General features: G+C 37.2%; 1 long non-coding RNA gene across 1 annotated transcript in view; it reads left to right on the top strand.

Moving 5' to 3' along the window:
• LOC132343245 (uncharacterized) overlaps positions 1-14021 on the top strand; it is a 30636-nt gene extending 16615 nt beyond the window's left edge. Inside the window, exons 2-3 of the long non-coding RNA XR_009491979.1 lie at positions 12945-12981; positions 13850-14021. This is a non-coding gene — a long non-coding RNA (uncharacterized lncRNA). The remainder of the gene's footprint in view (positions 1-12944; positions 12982-13849) is intronic.
• The last annotated feature ends 638 nt before the right edge of the window (positions 14022-14659 follow it).

The raw sequence follows: 14659 nt of genomic DNA, 5'->3' as shown, positions 1-14659 counted from the left end.
ATATACAGACCAAAAAAGCATTTTGAGCTCTAAGTAAAAGTTTTACAGAAATCTTTTTAAACAAGACAAGCTATACATGAATATCTAATTTCTGAACTCTAGTCCAGACTAGTTCAGTCGCTCAGTCATCTCCGACTCTTTGTGACCCCATGAAGCACAGCATGCCAGGCTTCCCTGTCCATCACCAACTCCCGGAGTCCACCAAAACCCATGTCCATTGAGTTGGTGATGCCATCCAACCAGCTCATCCTCTGTCATCCCCTTCTCCTTCTACCCCCAATCCCTCCCAGCATCAGGGTCTTTTCCAGTGAGTCAGCTCTTCACATCAGGTGGCCAAAGTATTGGAGTTTCAGCTTCAACATCAGTCCTTCCAATGAACACCCAGGACTGATGTCCTTTAGGATGGACTGGTTGGATCTCCTTGAAGTCCAAGGGACTCTCAAGAGTCTTCTCCAATACCACAGTTCAAAAGCATCAATTTTTGGCACTCAGCTCTCTTTATAGTCCAACTCTCACATCCATACATGACCACTGGAAAAACCATAGCCTTGCCTAGATGGACCTTGTTGGCAAAGTAATTTCTCTTCTTTTTAAAAGTGCTGTTTAGGCTGGTCATAACCTTCCTTCCAAGGAGTAAGCATCTTTTAATTTCATAACTGCAATCACCATCTGCAGTGATTTTGGAGCCCCCAGAAATAAAGTCTGACACTGTTTCCACTGTTTCCCCATCTATTTCCCAGGAAGTATAGGACCAGATGCCATGATCTTCGTTTTCTGAATGTTGAGCTTTAAGCCAACTTTTTCACTCTCCTCTTTCACTTTCATCAAGAGGCTCTTTAGTTCTTCTTCACTTTCTGCCATAAGGGTTGTGTCATCTGCATATCTGAGGTTATTGATATTTCTCCTGGCAATCTTGATTCTACCTTGTGCTTCCTCCAGCCCAGAATTTCTCATGATGTACTCTGCATAGAAGTTAAATAATCAGGGTGACAATATACAGCCTTGACGTACTCCTTTTCCTATTTGGAGCCAGTCTGTTGTTCCATGTCTAGTTCTAACTGTTGCTTCCTGACCTGCATACAGGTTTCTCAAGAGGCAGGTCAAGTGGTCTGGTATGCCCATCAGTTTCAGAGTTTTCCACAGTTTATTGTGATCCACTCAGTAAAGGCTTTGGCCTAGTCAATAAAGCAGAAATAGATATTTTTATGGAACTCTATTGCTCTTTCCATGATCCAGCGGATGTTGGCAATTCAATATCTAGTTCTTCTGCCTTTTCTAAAACCAGCTTGAACATCTGGAAGTTTACGGTTTACATATTGTTGAAGCCTGGCTCGGAGAATTTTAAGCATTACTTTGCTAGTGTGTGAGATGAGTGCAATTGTGTGGTAGTTTGAGCATTCTTTGGGATTGCCTTTCTTTGGGGCTGGAACTCTAGTAGTTTAACCATATATGTCAAACAACATAACAAATACAGAACAGAACCTATGGATGATATTAACCTAGTCTCTGCCTAGCATAGTCAGTGATCACACACTGTGTCCCATGTGGTGTGCTAAATGCCCTCATGCTCAAGGATGCTGGGGCCCAGAAAGGCACATTTTCTCTGTCACTCTACTGGTAAATAACAAGGAATGAATTAAAATCGAGATCTATCTGATTTACACGCTATGCCCCATACATTGCCCCCCTGGCCGAATCACTGCCTCAACTCAGGCTCAACATGGTGCACTAAATATGCCAGCAAATTTGGAAAACTCAGCAGTGGCCACAGGACTGTAAAAGGTCAATTTTCATTTCAATTCCAAAGAAAGGAATGCCAAAGACTGTACAAACTACTGCACAATTGCACTCATCTCACACGCTAGCAAAAGAATGCTTGAAACAACAGTACATGAACTGAGAACTTCCAGATGTTCAAGCTGGATTTAGAAAAGGCAGAGGAACCAGAGATCAAACTGCCAGCAGCCACTGGATCATAGAAAAAGCAAGAGACTTACAGAGAATCAACTACTTCTGCTTCACAGATTATGCTAAAACCTTTGACTGTGTGGATCACACAAACTGTGGAGAATTCTTCAAGAGATGGGAATACCAGACCACCTTACCTGCCTCCTGAGAAACCTGTATGCAGGTTAAGAAGCAACAGTTAGAACCGGACATGGAACAACAGACTGGTTCCAAATTGGGGAAGGCGTATGTCAAGGCTGTATATAACTTATATGCAAAGCACATCATGAGAAAAGCTGGGCTGGAAGAAGCACAATCTGGAATCAAAATTGCTGGGAGAAATATCAATAACCTCAGATATGCAGATAACACCACCCTTATAGCAGAAAGCAAAGAGGAACTAAAGAATCTCTTGATGAAAGTGAAAGAGGAGAGTGAGAAAACTGGCTTAAAACTCAACCTTCAAAAAACTAAGATCATGGCATCCAGTTCCAGCACTTCATGACAACTATATGGAGAAACAATGAAAACAGTGACAGACTTTATTTTCTTGAGATCCAAAATCACTGCAGATGTTGACTGGTGCCATGACATTAAAAGATGCTTGATCCTTGGAAGAAAAGCTATCACCAACCTAGACAGCATATTAAAAAGCAGAGACATTACTTTTCTGACAAAGATCCATCTAGTAAACCCTATTTTTTTTTTTTTCAGTAGTCACGTGTGTGCCAGAGTTGGACCATAAAGAAAGGTGAGTGCTGAAGGACTGATGCTTTTGAACTGTGGTGTTGGAGAAGACTCTTGAGAGTCTCCTAGGGCTGCAAGGAGATCCAACCAGTCAACCCTAAAGGAAATCAGTCCTGAATAGTCACTGAAAGGACTTATGCTGATGCTGAAGCTCCAATACTTTGTCCACCTGATGTGAAGTACTGACTCATTGGAAAAGACACTGATGCTGGGAAAGATTGAAGGTGAAAGGAGAAGGAGACGACAGAGGATGAGATGGTTGGATGGCATCACCAACTCGATGGACATGAGTTTGAGCAAGCACTGGGAGTTGGTGATGGACAGGGAAGCCTGATATGCTGCAGTCCATGGGATTGCAAAAAGTTAGACACAACTAAGAGATTGAACTGAAAATAACATAAACCAGGCTTTTCAGAACCAAAAACCACTAATCAAGATGATGTTGAACTGAACAAATCAATCTCCATGGAAAGAGGGAACCAGATAAAATATTGCCTACCTTCTGAATATTCATTCATTAATAATATTAATAATAGTCACAATAATAATAACAATGCCATGCATGCATGCTAAGTAACTTCAGTCTTTCTGACTTTTTGCAACCCTATGGCCCTTGAACTGCCATGCTCTTCTGTCCATGGGATTCCCAGGCAAGAATACTGGAGTGGGTTGCCATGCTCTCCTCCAGGATATCTTCCAGACCCAGGATGGAAGCTGTGTCTCCTGGGACTCCTGCATTGGAGGCAGATTCTTTACCACTGACCCACTGGAGAAGCCCAGTAACAATGTCAATTAACATAAAAATGCATCCAAAGCAAAAAGTGATGACAACGTGTTAATCTGAGATAAGAATCAAACTCATTTTATACATAGATGCTTTTATTTCATTAAATGACCTAAAACGGAGTGAATTCAGTAAGCAACATTAACTCTGCCATACACTTCTTAAACTCAGAATAATTTAGAATTGCTTTTTTAGTATTAGCATGGCACACTAAACAGGAGCAATGTGACTAGTGTGACTGGGGAACTGAATTTTTTATTTTGCTTAATTAAATTAATTCAAATGTAAGTGACTACATGAGGCCAGTGGCTACCATATTGAACAATGAAGGTCAAATGTCTCATTAATTGTACATAGATAGCATTCACATCCCTACCCTCTTTGTTAACTTTTTTTGTTTTGGGGTATACCTAATTTGATTTACATTCAGTTTAACTAAAAATAAGGACAATAAAAATTAACTATCTTTCTGTGATTTCCTAAAGTAGTATACATATTGTGTCTTTTAAATGTTAGTTCACAACATTGTTGGTGTCATTGTGCTTAAAATGTCAACCATGTAGTAAAAGATACAAAGTCTGACTCTTTCTAAAGTGGTCAATTCCTTCTTTAGAGTAAAATGATTTTTCCCTACAAGAGAGAAGCAACTATCTCTCATGTTTCAACACTTTTCAATGTTTGTCTGCTAACAGAATTCTGACAGAATGCAAAAAAAAAAAAAAAAAAAACCCTGCAGAATTAAATACTAAATATTTATCTCCATCACTCATGATAATTCATGTACATGGACCTACAAATTATTTCCTTTTGCTCAACTATTTGTCCAAAATAAAACATAAGTATAAATCTGATTTCAAGAAAAATTGTGAGGATATATTTCTTAGGTATTTTAATTTCAAGAGATCACTCATGGTTAATTCTTTAATTAGTATAGACAAATCTCCTTTATATGAATTATAAGTTGCCAAAGTTGACTGATTACTTTGATGCTTGAAATTTTGTTACTGACATCTGAAAATATGAGAATATTAAGTCAATGCCATCATCAAAACATTTGATAAACATAGGAAGATAATAGTTACTACATATTGAATAATCTTGGAAATGTATTTGACACTAAAGATTAGCTGAGGCATCAAGCAGTGAGTACAAAATAGGTCAAGCTTGAGTTGCTGCTGCTGCTGCTAAGTCACTTCAGTCGTGTCCAACTCTGTGTGACCCCATAGACGGCAGCCCACCAGGCTCCCCCGTCCCTGGGATTCTCCAGGCAAGAACACTGGAGTGGGTTGCCATTTCCTTCTCTAATGTATGAAAGTGAAAAGTGAAAGTGAAGTCGCTCAGTCGTGTCCGACTCTAGTGACCCCATGGACTGCAGCCTACCAGGCTCCTCGGTCCATGGGATTTTCCAGGCAAGAGTACTGGAGTGGGGTGCCATTGCCTTCTCCACCAGCTTGAGTTACCACAGCAAAAGTCACAGTGTAAATAATCCTGTATCATTTCCATATTTTCTAATATCAGTTCAGTTCAGTTCAGTCGTTCAGTCTTATCTGACTCTTTGCAACCCCATGGATTACAGCACGCCAGGCCTCCCTGTCCATCACCAACTCCTGGAGTTTACTCAAACTCATGTCCATTGAGTCGGTGATGCCATCCAACCATCTCATCCTCTGTCGTCTCCTTCTCCTCTCACCCTTAATCTTTCCCAGCATCAGTGTCTTTTCAAATGAGTCAGCTCTTTGCATCAGGTGGCCAAATATTGGAGTTATAAGTATTGGATTTATAAGTGTTGGAGCCCAAGTATTTTCTAATATAGAGGTAGATAAAACTAAAATTAAAATTGAAAAAGAAGGATTCAGACTTTGTAAATTTTTTCTGAATATTTCTAATGAAAAACATAGTTATTGATAAGAATGTGATGACTCAGAGGAATCACAAGTTACCATCTTCCAATATATTAACTTCTCAATTATGAATTTACTTCTTTAAACTTATTTTTAGGTTGGCACCTGCTATTCCTTATGCCTTAAGACACTGATATTGTGATAACTTTTGTCTGAGATCACAGTTTTTTTTTTTGTCCTCCTGCAGAAATTCAAGGCACTTCTCAGTGAAACTGTTAACAGGTAAACATCCTTTCCTTTAGAGCACAGTCTCCAAGGAGAAAGGTGGAGGCAGTCCTGTGAGGTCCAAGCTCAGTTCTAGGTAGAGATGTTATGCTATTTAACATATATTACCTTCTTTATCTTTTGTCAAAGCAATCTCGTCAGTTTTACAACATTATATGAATTTTATAAATGATAAAAAATACTTACAATATTCAATTAACTTTTGCAAAGCTGTTAAAAATACTAGCAATTAAATCCAAATGTGTAATTCCAAAAACTCTTCAACATTAATTATACCAAAACCCATATGCTATAGAGTTTGATACCAAAGTCCCCACTGCAGTTGAACTGAACTCAAATCCTATAATAATCATGGAGAATTAGACTTTATCATGCATCTGGGGTAGGTACCACTCTACTCTCAGTACCTGGCTGTCTTATTGAGCCTTTGAGGCTGGCTGAGTAAAAATTCAACAATTAAGGGGTTAAGGTAGTACATGAACAATCAAAAGAAAAGTTGTCTCAACTTAATTATTTTACAGCGTCCAGAAATGTCAATCTTAGAATATTCTAGGAAAGACTATGAATACTCAACTTGGCTGAGCGTCAACCATATTCACTTACACAAATGGGTATGTTGGTACATGCCATATTCCACATTTTTGAACATTAGATAAAAACTGGTTATTTTTAAATACTGTTAACTCCAGGGGATCCCTACTGATTTAATTTAAACAACTCAGTGTTAACTTACTGATTAAAACTAGAGAATTGCAAAATATAAATCATCCCTCAAATGTAGGAGAGAAACAGTGAGTTTTCTGATACTATATAGCTTTTTAAAAAATACTTATCATGTATGCTTTTCTCTTTAATACTGCTAGATCCCATAGCCATAGATATTCATTACTGTCTTACAGAAAATATGTTAGAGGTCCATATTGAGGCAATTTTAAGTAGAATCATCCCTAGTAGTATAAATGTCAACTTTAGTTTCTGCTGAGCAGCTGTTATATCATCAATATTAAAAATATGTATATGATCACCACAGAATATTATGAACACATCATAAAGGCTATACTATCATTCTCTTATTTAAGATAATGCTATACATATAGCACTTAGACACTAAAATACACACAAACCCCAACAATATACTTATGACAAATATGAGTAAATACATTCAGTTTTTATTTAATTCAATATATTAATGACATGATAAATGACATAAATAAAGATATATTTGGAGAACTTATTTTAAGGTATCCTTAAAATTATTTATATGTCTGCATGTAGGATCTAAAGAACTGATTCAGTATATAGCCACTGAAAATTAGAGAATAAAAATGTAAAATGTGAATTATTGATAGCATTTGCAAATGACAAATATGAAAAAATCAACACTAAATTATTTCTATTGACGAATTAGTATGAGAAAGGTAGAGAGAAAAAGAGGGAGGGAAACAGTGAGCCCTAGGTGATGACCCCAATCACTGAAGCAAAATTGGCCTCTTGGATGGATACTGAGAAAACCAGGGTAACATGATGGTGAAATTGCAATATGTTCCAATATCTGAATTCCATAAAGTATCTCAAGTGTTCTATTGTTTCTTTCTTTGAAAGATGGACTGTGCCTTCTAATGATTGATGGCTAAAGACACAAAGTGAATATCTTTGCAAAATGAGGGAAGAAATAACACAAAGGAAATAGCTAAATCTAAAATGCAGCATCTCTTAAAAATATATTTGTCAATTTAATAGTATTTGGATGGATGGTTTGAATTGTGGTAGAAATTAATCTCTGAACTCATCTTTGCAACAGACATAAGTTCCAGGGTTTTGAATTAAGATGAATCTGGGTTCAAATTCATCTCTAAAAATCTAAAGTTATGAGAGTTTGAGCAGTTATTTAAACATTCTCAACTTCATTTTTCCTCCTTTATAATAAAAATGCACATCTCACTGGGTTGTTTAATAAATAATATACTTACTTAAAAACAATTCTTATGGTTGCTGTGAAGATTAAAAATACTTATGCAAATATTATTTGCTCATTTTCTGGTACACAGTAAAATCTTAATGCATGTCAATTCATGTTCTTAATTAAGAGTATTTACCACTTAATTTTATTTAATATTAGTAGTCTTTTTTTAGCCAGACAGAGCATGATAACAACCTTGGAGAAACTGTAATAGATTAATTATACATACACAATACATAGTCACTAATTAGTTGAGAGGCTAAGGCATTTTATATATATATATATAATATATATAAAATATATATATATATCTCCTCTGTCTTTTGTCTGTATGATATCATTTCTAGTTTTCCTCCCAACTTCTGACTGTGACACAAATCCATCAACTTTCTAAGACAACAGTAATAAATTATTTCTAACAAAACTCAAAATGAAATAAAAAGACATAGTATTTTAGCTCAAAAAGGCACAAGGATTATTCAGGTTGTCATGTAAATAATTGACTCTGCACAGCTATTCTACACTAGCCAAGATAAATTGTCTATATTTGCTTGCCCAATATACCTGTTAGGAGCTGCATCATATCCTTCCAAAATTCACATGTTGAAACTCTAATCATCACTAGTACCTAAGTGACTGCTTAGATATAGGGTAATTTTAAAGAGGTAATTTTGCAGTGAGGTCATGAGAATGGATCCTAATCCAATCTGACTGGCGTCCTTATAAGAAGAGAAAATTTAGACACACAAAGAGACACCAGGGATACACATATACAGAGGAAAGAGCATTTGAGCCTAGTGAGAGGATGATTATCTACAAGCCAAAGAAAGTGGCCTCAGGAGAAACCAAACCTATGGACAGTTTGATTTTGTATTTCCACCCTACAGAAAAATGAGAAAATAAATTTATGCCGTCTAAGCTACCCAGTCTGTGGTGTTTTCTTATGATACAACCCATTCTAAGAGCACCAACAGATCAGAAGAATAAAAAGGTGGAACCTGGTGGGCCTGAATGAGGGACGTGTTGATAGAGAGCTGGGATTGGAGAGTCTAAGGATGGAAATGTCATTAAATCAACCAATTTAAATTGTCCTCCTCCTGCTGCATGGTGCCCACAATTCTCTTCTGTCTGTTATACCTTTCCCATGTTATCAATCGTCTTCCAACATACTATACATTTATTTTCAACTTGATTATCTACCCACTCTGAACAACAGGGAGGGTCTGGATTCTAGTTTGCTTTCTTGTCTAATTTCTTTTTCAATTATATGCATTCAGCCCCTAGAAAAGTGCCTGGCATTTAACAGAAGATAAAAATAATGATAACAGTGAATAAATGAGTGAGTCCATAGAGAACAAACAACTACATGGATGCCTGTAAAAGTAAAAAAAAAAAAAATTGGAATGAGTTGGAGAATTTGGAAGAGACCCCTTCCATTCTGCTAAAGTAGAATTAATATTGACTATAACACAAAGTGAATTGTTCTGAAGTAAAAAAATTCTGCCAAATCTTTCTACTGATTAGTTAGCAGAAAGAAATTTTACCTTAACTCTTTCTGATGTTCAGGACTTATAGGGGAGTTTGTCTCAGAATAATTAAAAAGAGGATACAAAACATAGAAAATGAAATCAATATTATATCCACTGAAACTTTTTGCATGTTAATTTTGAAAACTTCTGAATATTGAAAATGTAAGCAATGCTAAAATGAAATACTTATTGTGCATGCTCACTCATTTCCAAAATGTAATCCAGTTAAGAACACAAAAAAATAGCAAACACAAAATCAAGAGAGCCTGACCAAAGTAATTAGCCCATTACTGGAGAGTACAGCACTGTTTGTAAGACATGTAAAATTTCAGAGGTTGTCACTGAAGTGAGACGGTATGTTCAGTGTCATCAGAGAAGTGAGAGTTAAGGTATTTCTTTACACCAGCAAAGATGAAGAGGTACTGGCACAGCCAGGGTAGAACAGACATGGGTTATATAGAACAAGTGGATTGAAGGACTTTTTTAATTGGAGAGGAGAGGTATAAAATGCTGGATAATAACTAGCCAGTTTATGAAGATACTGGCTTTCACAGTAAAGAGTAGGAAAAATTGTAGACTTTCATTTAAGGAATGCCAATTATGGCAAACCATGAAAACAAGTTTCATATGATAGTACTGTATGATCAACAGGAAGAGTTGGTATAGGAGAAAGAATGTGAGGATATAAATCATCCTCACTTGTGGGAGGAACAGAGCTTAAGGGGTGAGACCAATAACACCGAGTGAGAGGCAATAAGAGCAACATCAAAGTCCAGAAATTAAATATCATCAAGATCTAGAAATAAACAACTTCCAAAAGCACTGTGGTTTCAATGTGTCTTTTGCAAATCAAAGTCAAATCATGTGTGCATGACTTTATTGTGGACTGTATGATAACTAAAATCTGGACTGTCCTTTTCCCCAACTATAATCAACATACCATTTCTTTTCACTTCCTGTTCTACAAGTCATTCAGTTCCAACCCCAGGATTCTATACTGATCACTTAATCTGCCACTTAAACAGGGATACTTTTATGAATAATTATATTGGGCCAGCATTTATACCAATATAAAATTGGTCAGATCAGGTCAGATCAGTCGCTCAGTTGTGTCCGACTTTGCGACCCCATGAATCGCAGCACGCCAGGCCTCCCTGTCCATCACCAACTCCCGGAATTTACTGAGACTCATGTCCAACGAGTCAGTGATGCCATCCAGCCATCTCATCCTCTGTCCTCCCCTTCTCCTCTTGCCCCCAATCCCTCCCAGCATCAGAGTCTTTTCCAATGAGTCAACTCTTTGCATGAGGTGGCCAAAGTACTGGAGTTTCAGCTTTAGCATCAATCCTTCCAAAGAAATCCCAGGGCTAATCTCCTTCAGAATGAACTGGTTGGATCTTCTTGCAGCCCAAGGGACTCTCAAGAGTCTTCTCCAACACCACAGTTCAAAAGCATCAATTCTTCGGCGCTCAGCCTTCTTCACAGTCCAACTCTCACATCCATACATGACCACAGGAAAAACCATAGCCTTGACTAGATGAACCTTTGTTGGCAAAGTAATGTCTCTGCTTTTGAATATGCTATCTAGGTTAGTCATAACTTTCCTTCCAAGGAGTAAGCATCTTTTAATTTCATGGCTGCAGTCACCATCTGTAGTGATTTTGGAGCCCAGAAAAATAAAGTCTGACACTGTTTCCACTGTTTCCCCACCTATTTCCCATGAAGTGATGGGACCGGATGCCATGATCTTACTTTTCTGAATGTTGAGTTTTAAGCCAACATTTTCACTCTCCACTTTCACTTTCATCAAGAGGCTTTTTAGTTCCTCTTTAATTTCTGCCATAAGGGTGGTGTCATCTGCATATCTGAGGTTATTGATATTTCTCCCGGCAATCTTGATTCCAGCTTGTGTTTCTTCCAGTCCAGCATTTCTCATGATGTACTCTGCATATAAGTTAAATAAACAGGGTGACAATATACAGCCTTGACATACTCCTTTTCCCATTTGGAAACCAGTCTATTGTTCCATGTCCAGTTCTAACTGTTGCTTCCTGACCTACATACAAATTTCTCAAGAGGCAGATCAGGTGGTCTGGTATTTCCATCTCTTTCAGAATTTTCCACAGTTTATTGTGATCCACACAGTCAAAGGCTTTGGCATAGTCAATAAAGCAGAAATAGATGCTTTTCTGGAACTCTCTTGCTTTTTCCATGATCCAGCGGATGTTAGCAATTTGATCTCTGGTTCCTCTGCCTTTTCTAAAACCAGCTTGAAAATTGGTAATAGCTTGCAAAGTAGGAGGTGTATTTGTGCAACATCTCATTCCAAACATGAGATATTAATTTTCCTTGCTCTAAAAATCCCTATTATATACACAGATATCACTGCAGACAGAGAAGGCAATGGCAACCCACTCCAGTTCTCTTGCCTGGAAAATCCCATGGATAGAGGGGGCTGGTGGGCTGCAGTCCATGGGGTCCCTAGGAGTCGGACACGACTGAGCGACTTCACTTTCACTTTTCACTTTCAAGCATTGGAGAAGGAAATGGCAACCCACTCCAGTGTTCTTGCCTGGAGAATCCCAGGGACAGGGGTGCCTGGTGGGCTGCCGTCTATGGGGTCGCACGGAGTCAGACACGACTGAAGCAACTTAGCAGCAGCAGCAGTAACCTCACCGCAGATGGTGATTGCAGCCATGAAATTAAAAGACACTTACTCCTTGGAAGGAAAGTTATGACCAACCTAGATAGCATATTAAAAAGCAGAGATATTACTTTGCCAACAAAGGTTCATCTAATCAAGGCTATGGGTTTTCCAGTGGTTATGTACAGATGTGAGAGTTGGACTATAAAGAATGCTGAACGCTGAGGAATTGATGCTTCTGAACTGTGGTGTTGGAGAAGACTCTTGAGAGTGCCTTGGACTGCAGGGAGATCCAACCAGTCCATCTTAAAGGAGATCAGTCCTAGGTGTTCATTGGAGGGACTGATGCTGTGGCTGAAACTCCAGTACTTTGGCCACCTCATGTGAAGAGTTGACTCATTGGAAAAGACCCTGATGCTGGGAGGGATTGGAGGCAGGAGGAGAAGGGGAGGACAGAGGATGAGATGGCTGGATGGCATCACTGACTCGATGGATGTGAGTCTGGGTGAATTCCAGGAGTTGATAATGGACAGGGAGGCCTAGCTTTCTGCAATTCATGGGGTTGCAAAGAGTCAGACACGACTGAGCGACTGAACTGAACTGAACTAATAGCTAATTTAATAAGATTTCCTTTTAATTAGCCATTCTCTCTATTGTAGCCAATGTATAAAGTGGGCTTGAGTTTCAATATTGATTTGTAATAGGAATTATTTCACACCTGTGATACTGGTATGTTTGGAAGTTCTGCATTAGCACTATTGAGTTCATTTAGAGGAAAAAAAATTCAAACCCAAAATGTATCTGAACAGCAGCCATTTAAGCAAGTAATTTAAAAATTAAAGCTTAGCACATAATTTGTAACTGCCTATGTATTGTGGAAACACTCTGATTGTTCCTCAAAAATAAATTTTTCCAGGAATGTTTTCAGAGCTTTCAAAGGTGGACAGAATTCCTACTTCATTTGGAAATTGCTAAAGAAATACTCTGGAACTATTGAAATGTAGATTATCTATTCGTTTGTGTTTTGTTTTGTCTCAGTATACCAGATGTCTTTAGTATCTGCATGAATGGAGAACCTTTTTTAGTTGATCAACTGACATACAATGTTTTGCTTAATTTACTAATGTATTGAAATGCACTTTTGGATATATTTTTAATTTGCTGTTGTGCTGAAATGCTCCTTTGGATCTTTTTTTTCCCCCCATAGAGATCAGTGAAGAGTGTCAAGTCACTGAAAGTGGTTGGTAAGCCACATCATTACTGAACATAATTTGTAATAACAGAAATATACTTGCAAGCATAGTAAATGATATGAAAATGTTTACTGTGAAGAAAGTGTAAAAATTTTTAACAATTAGACAGAAATAAGAAGAATAATGTCATTATCAACAAGATTATTACAGAGATCAATAAATACATGACACTGTCAAAATCTGGCAAGACTGGTCCATGAGATAACAGACCAAACATTTAAATGAAATGTAAATGAAAATTTAAATACTATTATCTGGGGGAGAAATAATTTCATTTAAAATGTTGAACAATCTAGTGCTTTTGCTTTAATTTCAAAAATATATTTAAAGTTTTAAAAACTTATTATGAGGAAAACTGTCAAAGTTACATATATTTTTATATTACCTGTTTGACTATACTAAATGATGTACTTTACTGTATGTAAATGTAATATTTATTCTTTTAAGGACTTTTTTTGGATTACATCTAATCAAGAAATCCCCAAAACACCACACGTCATGTATCATATTGTTTTGACATTCATAAAATACCAAAATTCTACAGATCAGTCTGTTATGGGCAAATGTAACAGAGGGAACAAAGCTGAGATTCTTGTGAAAAAGCTACCAGACTATTCTTGGTTGTCTGAATAATCCTGAGCTAAGAGTTCTGAGCTTCGGTATCCAACTCTCTCTCCCCAAAGACTGAGGTCAAATATTTTTAAAACCTTCATAACAAGCACTGTGTCAGCATGAGGGTCCCAGAGTTTCTTTAGGCTAAACTGGCAGGCTTTTTAGAATCCTGATGCTAACTAGGATCTTGGGTTTTGCAGAATGAGCAACAAAATGATTTGTGTTTCTGCTTTCTCTGCTAATACAGATGAGGAAATTCTATGGCTCAACGGATTTTACCAACTTTTGGCTTGCTGTCAACCACCTGATCAAACTTGTGATAGCTAAAAGATCAAGAATGGGATATTTTACATAAGTGGAAAAAAGAATCCTTTTAATTTTATCCCTCTCACTTTCTCTCTGATGTCTGTGTCTATGTGTGTAACTGTTTGCCATAGTATAAAATAAAAGTATTATGGAAACTTTGTAAAATTATAATTGTAATTAAAGCTATGCAGCAGACACCGGAACTAGATGCGTATCCCTGTACATTCAATTTGTTCAATGATATTTTTTCAGGGTGGAAGTTGAACTCTGCTTTTAATTTTAAAATAATGCATTCCTTTCATTGAAAAATATAGAAAAAATTAGAGAAAATTAAAATCTCACTTAATTCCATAGTTATTTTTATACATAATTTTAAAATAATTTTGCATGTAAATGTGTGTATCTGAATCTATTACATTCCTTTAATGAGAAGAGAACATCATTTGTGCCATTTTCCTGGATTTCTCTTGCTCCTCATTCATTCATCTCCAAGTTAGGAGATGTGACTTGATTTGACAGGTAAATTGGAATTTTAGAAATGCTGAAAGTGTAGCTTGATCTATACTTCACTCTTCCTTCTTGAAACTGGCCAGTGGGATGTGAGTAGATTTTGATTCCTATCAGTCATGCTGTCAGTTTAGGGGTAAAAAAAATTGTTCCCAATTGAGAGATTTTGGATAGTCTCCTTGAAATTGGCAAGTCTCCCGAAACTGGAGACTCAATATTAGCAAATCAGCTTGGCTACAGAAAT

Source organism: Bos taurus, chromosome 20 (assembly GCF_002263795.3).
Source record: "Bos taurus isolate L1 Dominette 01449 registration number 42190680 breed Hereford chromosome 20, ARS-UCD2.0, whole genome shotgun sequence".
NCBI classification, from domain to species: Eukaryota; Metazoa; Chordata; class Mammalia; order Artiodactyla; family Bovidae; genus Bos; species Bos taurus.
This window is presented reverse-complemented; position numbering and strand designations above follow the sequence as displayed.